Source organism: Equus przewalskii, chromosome 6 (assembly GCF_037783145.1).
Source record: "Equus przewalskii isolate Varuska chromosome 6, EquPr2, whole genome shotgun sequence".
Classification (NCBI taxonomy): domain Eukaryota; kingdom Metazoa; phylum Chordata; class Mammalia; order Perissodactyla; family Equidae; genus Equus; species Equus przewalskii.
This window is the reverse complement of record NC_091836.1, coordinates 82,663,627-82,672,077: the sequence shown is the minus strand read 5'-3', so window position 1 is coordinate 82,672,077 and position 8,451 is coordinate 82,663,627.

The following is an 8,451-nucleotide window of genomic DNA, read 5'->3' as shown; positions in this document are numbered from 1 at the left end:
TCTCTCCCCTACACCAGCCTGCTCCTCTCGGTCACAAGGAAGTGGTTTCATGAAAGGGACCCAAGGGCAGGTAACCCCCAGGTAATAAAGACAGGTATCTTCTTTCAGCAACCTGGCAGGACAAGGTCTGCAGAGGGCTGCAGCGGGCTCACTGTGAGAGGATGCGAGGGCTCCGAGCCCACGCCCCTCCTGGCCCTCGCTCAATTCGGATAGGGGCCCAGGAGAGCTGCGGAATGGAAGCGGGAAGGGGGACAGAGTTTGGGCTGGGTATTATCTTTCAGGGTCGCCCAAAGCTGCCTCTGCCAATTCCTCGCTTTGGGCTGGCGCCTTGGCTGCACAAGAATGGACTGATTTAGTGGCCCTTCTGTGGGGGAGAGAAGCCTGTGCCTTTGGCGGCAGCACCTCATGAAGCCACTTCTCTCTCCCCAGGGCACCATAAAGGCCCTTATCTCACAGGCACCAGAGCCACTGCACAAGCCAGATCCACCACTGGTTGTTTTTCTTTCATCTTCCTGGGTGAGAGCCAAGTCTCTCACTGTCAGAGGGCTATTATCCTGCATGAAGAAACAAGAGAGATTAATTGCTGTTGGGACTGGCCTGTGCAGGGCTGCTGTGGCTTCTCCAGATCCCTTGGACTCCGAGCGAGGAATCAACAGAATAGTCTTTTCTTTCATTCCTCCATCGGTTCACCCATCTATTTATTACCTGCTGTGTCCAGGCACTGTGTTTAACCCCAGGGAGCAAAAAAGGAAGAAGAATAGTCCCGGTCCTCAGATTTTGAGGTCTATTTGTGGGGAGACTGAAAATATAAACTCAATGTCCCCAGTCCTCAGCAGCTTGCGATACAAATGGGAGCCCATTAATTCAAATCACTCACTCAGAGCCTTGAACTCCCAGCAAAGTGTCCCTCAACTATTTCTTGAAGTTCCCAAGGAGAGTTTGTCATGTAATCATGGACTAATCCATCAGTTTAACCAACATTTGACCCCCTCCCTACAGCTTGTCCTGGTTCTTCCTTGTCAAAGTCCTCTGTTCTCACAGCTGCATGAGGGAGCTTCCAGACACCCAGAAATGACAGTGCCCTTCCTGAAAAAGTCATGGCTGTTCCAATAGTTGCCACAAGACCATAAAGCTTCTGTGCAAAGTAGGGAAAGCTCTTCCTTGCTTTGAGTGGACTTGAGCCCCACTCCCGACCCTTTGTCTGTTTGCCCATGTGCAGCTGTACGTGGTAGGGTTGGGTGTCAAGGATGCCCCCCAACCTCTAGGCCTCAGGGTGCCAGAGTGATACTGGGTGCCAGGTTCTTCGCAAAGGAGGAGAAAATGGCCTCTCCTTACATTTGTGTTGGACTTTGTCACCTAGAGACCCTGAAGTAGTATTGCTTGAGCCCAGAGTCTCACAAGGTCCGTGACTCCCCTCTCCACCAGGACTCATAAACATTTCAGGGGGCATGGCAGAGAATTAATGCCTCTTATGAACAGCCCCACTGCCTTCCCATCTCCCATCTCTCTCTCTCTCTCTCTCTGTCTTCCAATCCCACACTCAATGCTTCCCTCAGAACTACCCTCATGCATATCAGCTCATACAAACAGATTCCAAGAGGGTGCCCAGTCCAATGCTGACTCCCATTCTAGGCTCAGCTAGAACACTCTTTTGCATAAGTAACTACAGTGCTGTGGTGATGAAAGCTATCACAGTTGCAAGCACAAAGAAGGGGCATGTAACTCAGACCAGTGTGTCTTGGAGAAGGAACATCTGAATGGAGACTTAAACAATGAGTAGGGAAACAAAGCACAGGAATGACATTCCAGATGGAAGGAACAGCATGAGCAAAGTTGCAGAAGCATCAGCTTGGTGCTGCTGGAGTGTAAAGTGCAAGGCAGAGAGGGAGAGGGAAAGCTGGAGGAGTCAACAGGAGCCAGATCAAGGATGGTTTTATAGACTATATTGAGGAGGTTGTGTTTTATTTTAAGGCAATGGTGAGCCTTTGAAGGTGTATAGCACAGGAGAGAGATGATCAGCTGTGTGCTTTGGAAAGATTGTTCTGATTACACAGAGTGAATTTGAGGAGTGCCAGAAAGGAGGAAGTGGAGCTACCAGGGAGGATATTAGAGTGATAGGGGTAAGAGGTGATGAGCACCAGAGTTGAGTAGTGGTAAAGGAGAAGGTTAGGGGGAATGGGGAGGGTTGAAAGAGGGGAGAATTGAGACAAGTTCATAAGTAGAGGGGCAAGGACAATTCCCAGGTTTCTAGCTTGGGCCATTGACTGATACCAGATTTGAAAATTGACAATGACATTGACAATACCAGATTTCTAGTATTGAGGCCATTGACTAAGACAGATTAATACAGGAGAAGGGAGAATTGGAGGTTGGGAAGATGACCAGTTCCTTTTTGAAAGTGTCTATGCACATCCTTGAGGGGTGACAGGTAGACTCTGGAAAATTGGATCTGAAGCTCAGGAGAGGTGTCTGAGCTGAGAATATAGATCTGGGTTCATCAGAGGGGAACTCATGCTTGCGGATGGGTCACTGCCAGAGAGCCTCTAGGAGAGAAGAGTGCTGAGGACAGAGCTTATGTACAGAGAAGGCAAAAAAAAAAGCAACGTCAATACAGGAGATTTGGAAAACCCAGGGTACGCTTGTGTTAGGGAAAGCCAAGGGAGAGAAGAGAGTTGGGGAGAATGGAGTGGTTAACAGTGCCAGCTGGTACACGGAGGTCAAATGAGATAAGGACTTGCTGACAAGTATCCGTTGGATGCGACTAGCCAGAGCGCAATGTGCTGAAGTGTGGGTGGCAAGTGAGGGAGTTGAGATAGTAAAGTAGGCTGTTCTTTCAAGATTGGAGGTGACGGGAGGGAAATAAGAAGGCTGGTGTGAGAAGGAGCCAGTGGAGGGAGTGCCTGTCTCTCAATGGAATACATTTGAGCAGGTGGCTAGGGAAAAAGGAAGGAAGCAGAGAGAGCAAGAGGTTAGAAAGAATCATTGATACACAGGCATTCCGGAACAGTCAAGGGCAGAAGGGCATTTGAGAATGAGGGGTGGGCCTGGCCTTGAACTAGGAGGATGCAGCTCCTGAGGCCCAGGAAAGGGTAGCAGCACTGAGAGGTGAGTCTGTAGGTGGACGAGGTCGTGCCGGAGGGTCTCTGTTATCTAGGGGAAGGAATCCAGACTGATGTAGGAACTTGTGGAGAGTGGAGAAGTCACTAAATGACCACACCAGGGAGTGGGCAAAGCAGCCCTCAAGGGATGCTCAGAAGAGTTGTGCTTTGTTTTGGTTTTATTTTTCCCTGCAGCCTAGGTGCGAGAGAACTGGCTCCAGCAGAAAAACAACAGCCTGAGCAGTCATGCTAATCCTCTCTTTTTCCTTTCACTTTCCTCCAAGAAGTAATTATGTTGTGAAACCTTAAACTGCTTTTTTTTACGCCTTATATTCAGCAAGTGCCAGGGCTTTGATGAATGGCCTACAATTGCCCAGAAATATTATTACTGCTAAAGTTTCCAAAACGGTTCCTCAGGCCTCCTTAGGCCACTGTCATGCAATTCCTGTTGGCATATAGCCTGGAGGGCGCCAGACCTTCTGAAGGCCTCTTTCCTCACAGCCTGACGGGATCTGCCTGGAAGAGAAGGTGGCATAAGCGGGTATGTTTCAGATATGGGAGCTGTGTCTCTGTAGCAAGCAGAGAAGATATTTCTAGGTTGGAGAGAACCGTGGAAAAGTTTGGGGCCTGCGTCAAGCTCCCAAAACAGCAGGTTCTTGAGAAACAATGGCTGCAGCAAGACGGCAGGTCTGAGGCCTCTCCCTTCATTGGCAGGGCCAGTCGTTGCTCCATTAGCCTACCCTCTGTTGGCCGGAGCCCTCAGCTGATGGTCACAGTCAGCCAAATGAGAGCGTCCAAGGCAGGTGCCCATTTCAGGGCTGATCTTCCTCTTTCTTATTCACTGTGACTTTCACTCTTTGAAGATCCTGATGGGCAAGCCCCCCAGTCAACTCATTAATCCACCCTCTTCCTAGGTCAGCCCTGGGTCGGGAGGAAGGCAACAAGGGCACAAGGGAGAGACTAAGGAACCACCAAGGAAGCCCATCTTTGGAAGAAAATTTAGAAACAGTACCCTCCCACCCCAGGAGGAAGTTGACCCTCTCTCTCCACTGCCAGTATCTGTGCGCCTCCCCCGCCCCGCCCCCGTCACAGATGTCCCTCACTGCATTCCACTCCCACTTCCGCCCAGCCTCTGCTTCCTCGCCCCTCATTTCTCAAGTCACTGCACCTTCCCCAGTCCCTCAAAGCTCAGCTGCATCCTGTGCCCAGGGCTTTGGACAACCAAGACTCCCATAGAGCCCATGGTCTAGCTCTCCTGTGTCCACCCCACATATCTGGGCCCAGGCCTGAACTATTCCTTGGTAGCTCTGATCATCCCTAGTCCTGCTCATGGTTTCATGGCCTCAGGGCCAGCACTTTCCCCATGGTCTGACTTCTTAATGCCTCTGACATTGGCTTTTGGGCCCAAAGCAGTGGGAACAACTGACTAAGACCCTCTTGCTGTGGGTCCAACCATCTGCCTGAGTCACACTGAGAGATGCCATGTTCCCTGTGATGTCACCCACACTGACTCTGAGTTCCTTGAGGACAGAGAAGGTGATAGAGTCACAGTTATCTTCCCAGCACCTGCCCAAGAGCCTGGCACAGGAACATTCACAGGTAAACACGTGGAGAAATGGTCAAGATGGACGGATATATGGATCAATGCCCTTCCTGCCTGCTAGAGTCTTCCAGGTGACCCCTGCCGCATCTTCACCCCAGTGAGGCTCCACGACAGTCTAGACCTCATTACTTCCTGGTATTTCAAAAGATGAGTCCAGTTGGCTCCAGAATTTCTAACCAGATTCTGGAAATATGGGTCTGAAGTTCAGGAGGGGTGTCTGAGCTGAGAATATAGATTTGGGATCATCAGAGGGGAACTCAAGCTTATCACAGCCAGATAGCCTCTCCAGACTTCTTCTATAAGAAAACTTAGCTGCAACCTGGGTTTGTGGATGAAACTGGTTTTGCAGTTGAAAGCATTCCTCATACAGGCTTGATGCCTAAACTGAAATGTGAAAGATGGGTGAGAGCTGACAGAATTTTGCAGGCAGAAGAACATCATGATCATGGCAAGAGAGAGATGATAAATGTGGTAGAACAGCAAGTGGTTGAGACATGAGGAGTAGGGAAGATGAGAGATGAGTCGGTGTTGTCCAGATCACAATGAGCCTTAGAAGTTGTGTTAGTACATATGGACTCGATACTGGGGGCAGTATACAAATGGAGTTTTAAGTATGGGGGCTAACACAATCAGTTGTGACTTAGAAAGATCATTCTGGCTGCTGAAAACAGCATGCATTGGAGATTAACCAGGCTAGAAGCACAGAAATCAGTTAGAAAGATGTCATCATAATCCAGGCAAGAGAAGTGTTGGTCTATGGACCACAGTGGGAGTAATGAAGATGGAAGGAAGTTAACATATCTCTAACATTGAGGGAATAGAATGGAAAAGTTTTGGTGACTGATGCAATATTTGGTATAAGGAGAGGGAAGAGTCGAGAATGATTCCCGTTTCTACCTTACCTAGGTAGATGAGGGGGTCTTTACTGACGGGGTACAACAAGAGAAGCTGGGAGGGAATGAGAAGAGAGGTGCAAGTATAAGAGAGAATTTCCATTTTGAACAGCCTTGAACATTCTCTTCCAGAGCTGAGTTGATCTTCGGGAATGGATGAAGGGCACTATATTGACGTACAACAACTTTACTCCACTGTCTGGCATACAACAGAACCATGTGTGTGTGTGTGTTGTGGGTGGGATGTAAAGACAGAGGAAGAGACTCGGCAGACTGGGTGCAAAGAGTGGAAGGAGTCTTTTCAGGCAAAGAACTTGCCTTCTGGATGTTGGCGGGTTGACAAAATCTGTGACTTTAGCAATCTGCTCTATAGGGATATTTGTGGAAGAGCAAGGATGATTCCGTGTAATGATGGTGTGCCCATGTCAGGTACTGACAAGGAAAGTAGGGGCCAACTTGAAAGAGAGGCAGTGAACATTTTTTCAGGACCAGTCAGTAGGCTTTACTCTGCTACATCTGAGGTCCTGAACCCTACCAGCGGAAGGTACCAGCACTGCCAAGATGTAGACAAGAACCTGCATCCAAGTCCAGACAGGAAATAGACGGCATACCGAGGAAAGGAAGAGAGTTTAAGGAAGGGATTATCTACAAAAGCATGAGCAGGGTTAAGGCAGCCAGTAAGGGACGGTGAAGCACAGGCACCAACAACAGTGGAGAGCTGCAGGCGAGGGGAGGAGGCGATTATTGGAACTCAGAAATGTGGAGCTGTGAGAGGGAGGCCACCTACAAAAAATGGCATTTGACAGAAGAATGCAACCACTGCCATTCCAGAGCCCAGAAGCAGTGACTGAGAAATAAATACCTCTGTCCTCTCCTCCCTGCCAGTGCCTCTTCCTGGCTGAATCCAACTGGAAGCTAGAGGGCAAGGGAATCCAATGTGTCACCCACAAAGGTCAGCTTGCTGTGGCAAAGAGCAGTGTGGAGGAGAGGAGAGTTGGTCTGCAGGGGCAAAGGGAGAACATTCAGCACAAGAACCCTCCTCTTAAGCGGAAGGGGGGACCTCCAAAGTGAGGGCTGTGAATCAAAATTAGAAACTCAACTCAAATGAAACAACTAGAAAGTTCTAGTCAAGGAAAGACGTAAAAGGTAACTAGATTTATTTTGTGAATGTACTGGCTTAAACTGCAATGGAAAAAAATAATTTAAGCCTAGTTAAGAAAAACTGGCAACTCAATGTGGAAACATTGTATGTTCTCCTTTGAAAATGAGAAAGGGTAAGAAAGCTGTGTGGAATGCCTGCAGCAAAGACCTGAATCTAAAGCTAAGAACTTGTGATTCAACCATTTCCAAACACGTGTACTCTGCAATTTCTAGTTGTAATGAAACTTTTCTGAAGATTTCTGATTCTGAGGAAAGAGCTTTGACCTGACAGGAAGATTTTAAATGTATCTGTGTGAGGGTGCGACGATTTCCCTTCTGTTCCAGTTAAGCAGGAGTTTGTTTCTAGAGAATTCAAGGCTCTTCCTAATTACAGGCCACTGATCATCTTGTGCCTTTAATTTCTCAGTGTTGAGGACTACAAGGCTAATGGAATGTGAAATGCTCTAGGAGCCAAGTTATATAAACAATTAACAAAAACTGACAGTTTTGCATTTTAGGTTTCTTTCTTTTAAATACAAGCAAGAGGAAGGAAACTCCTGAAATGTTCTGGGAACACAAATGGGTCCCAGGTCACATGTTATAAATCTTTTAACTCCAGAAAGAAGACAAATTATTGTTTGCTTGACAACTAGCTGCCTACAGACCACCGGGGTAGAGAAAAAGGGTGAGTTGACTCAAGGTGTGGCTGACACAAAATCTGTGGAGATGGAAGATTTGGGAACTGGCCATTTTAAAAGAATTCTTCTGCCCACGGGTGAAATGAATAAGTGGGAATTTTGTTCTTGGGTGGGGATGTTTTGAAGAATCCCCGTTCTATCCTCGTGGGCAAGAGCTGTTGGTTGTAGAAAAGCCACAGTGGAGAAGGTGCTCCATTAAAGCGATAATATTAACATCGCCAGGGGAAAAGAGAACTGATGTTTTATATTTTTATTCAAAGTGTTCAGACTTTGTATTCCTTAATGATAAAAAGACGAGAAAATGTTATAGAAATATCAGAAATGGGAAAATCATAGTGTAAAATGGGAGAATACAAATTGGGTCACGTTAATATAATTCTAACATAATTCATTCCATGGTTTGGGGTTTTGGTGATTTTGAGGGACTAGTTACTGCACAATTACTATATCCACACACTTTATATTCATTGCATCATTTAATCCTTACAACCACCCTCTCAGGTAGGTATTTTACAGGTGTGGAAACTGAGGCTGAGGTTAAATGACTCATTCATGGTCACACAGCTGGTGGCAGTCGATTCATTACCTAGTCTCTAGCAAAACTAATGCTCTTTCCGCTACACAGTTCTACTTCTCTGCTTTGTCCTTATGGAAGAGTTTTGTAATAGCATTTTTTGAGTTTTAGAAATGACCAGGTACTTGAACTCTAGTTACCATACAATGGAATGTTAGAGATGCAGATATGGAGTGTTCATTTACAAATACAATCAGAATGTTTGTACTGAAATGGCAGTGGAATTTACTGAAAAATGCTAAAGAATTGCAATTTTGCATGCATCTGTCATCTGCTTTTGTCTCATTTGGAAAGATTCTGGAATTTTTCCCCAAGAGTGGCAAGAAACTTCTTGAAAAGGTTTGGGCTGTTCTTGGGTGTATCAATCACCCACAAGGCTTGTTATAAATACATATGCCAGGTCCCCACCCCAGATCTTTGATTAAAAAGCCCCTGAGTGGTGCCC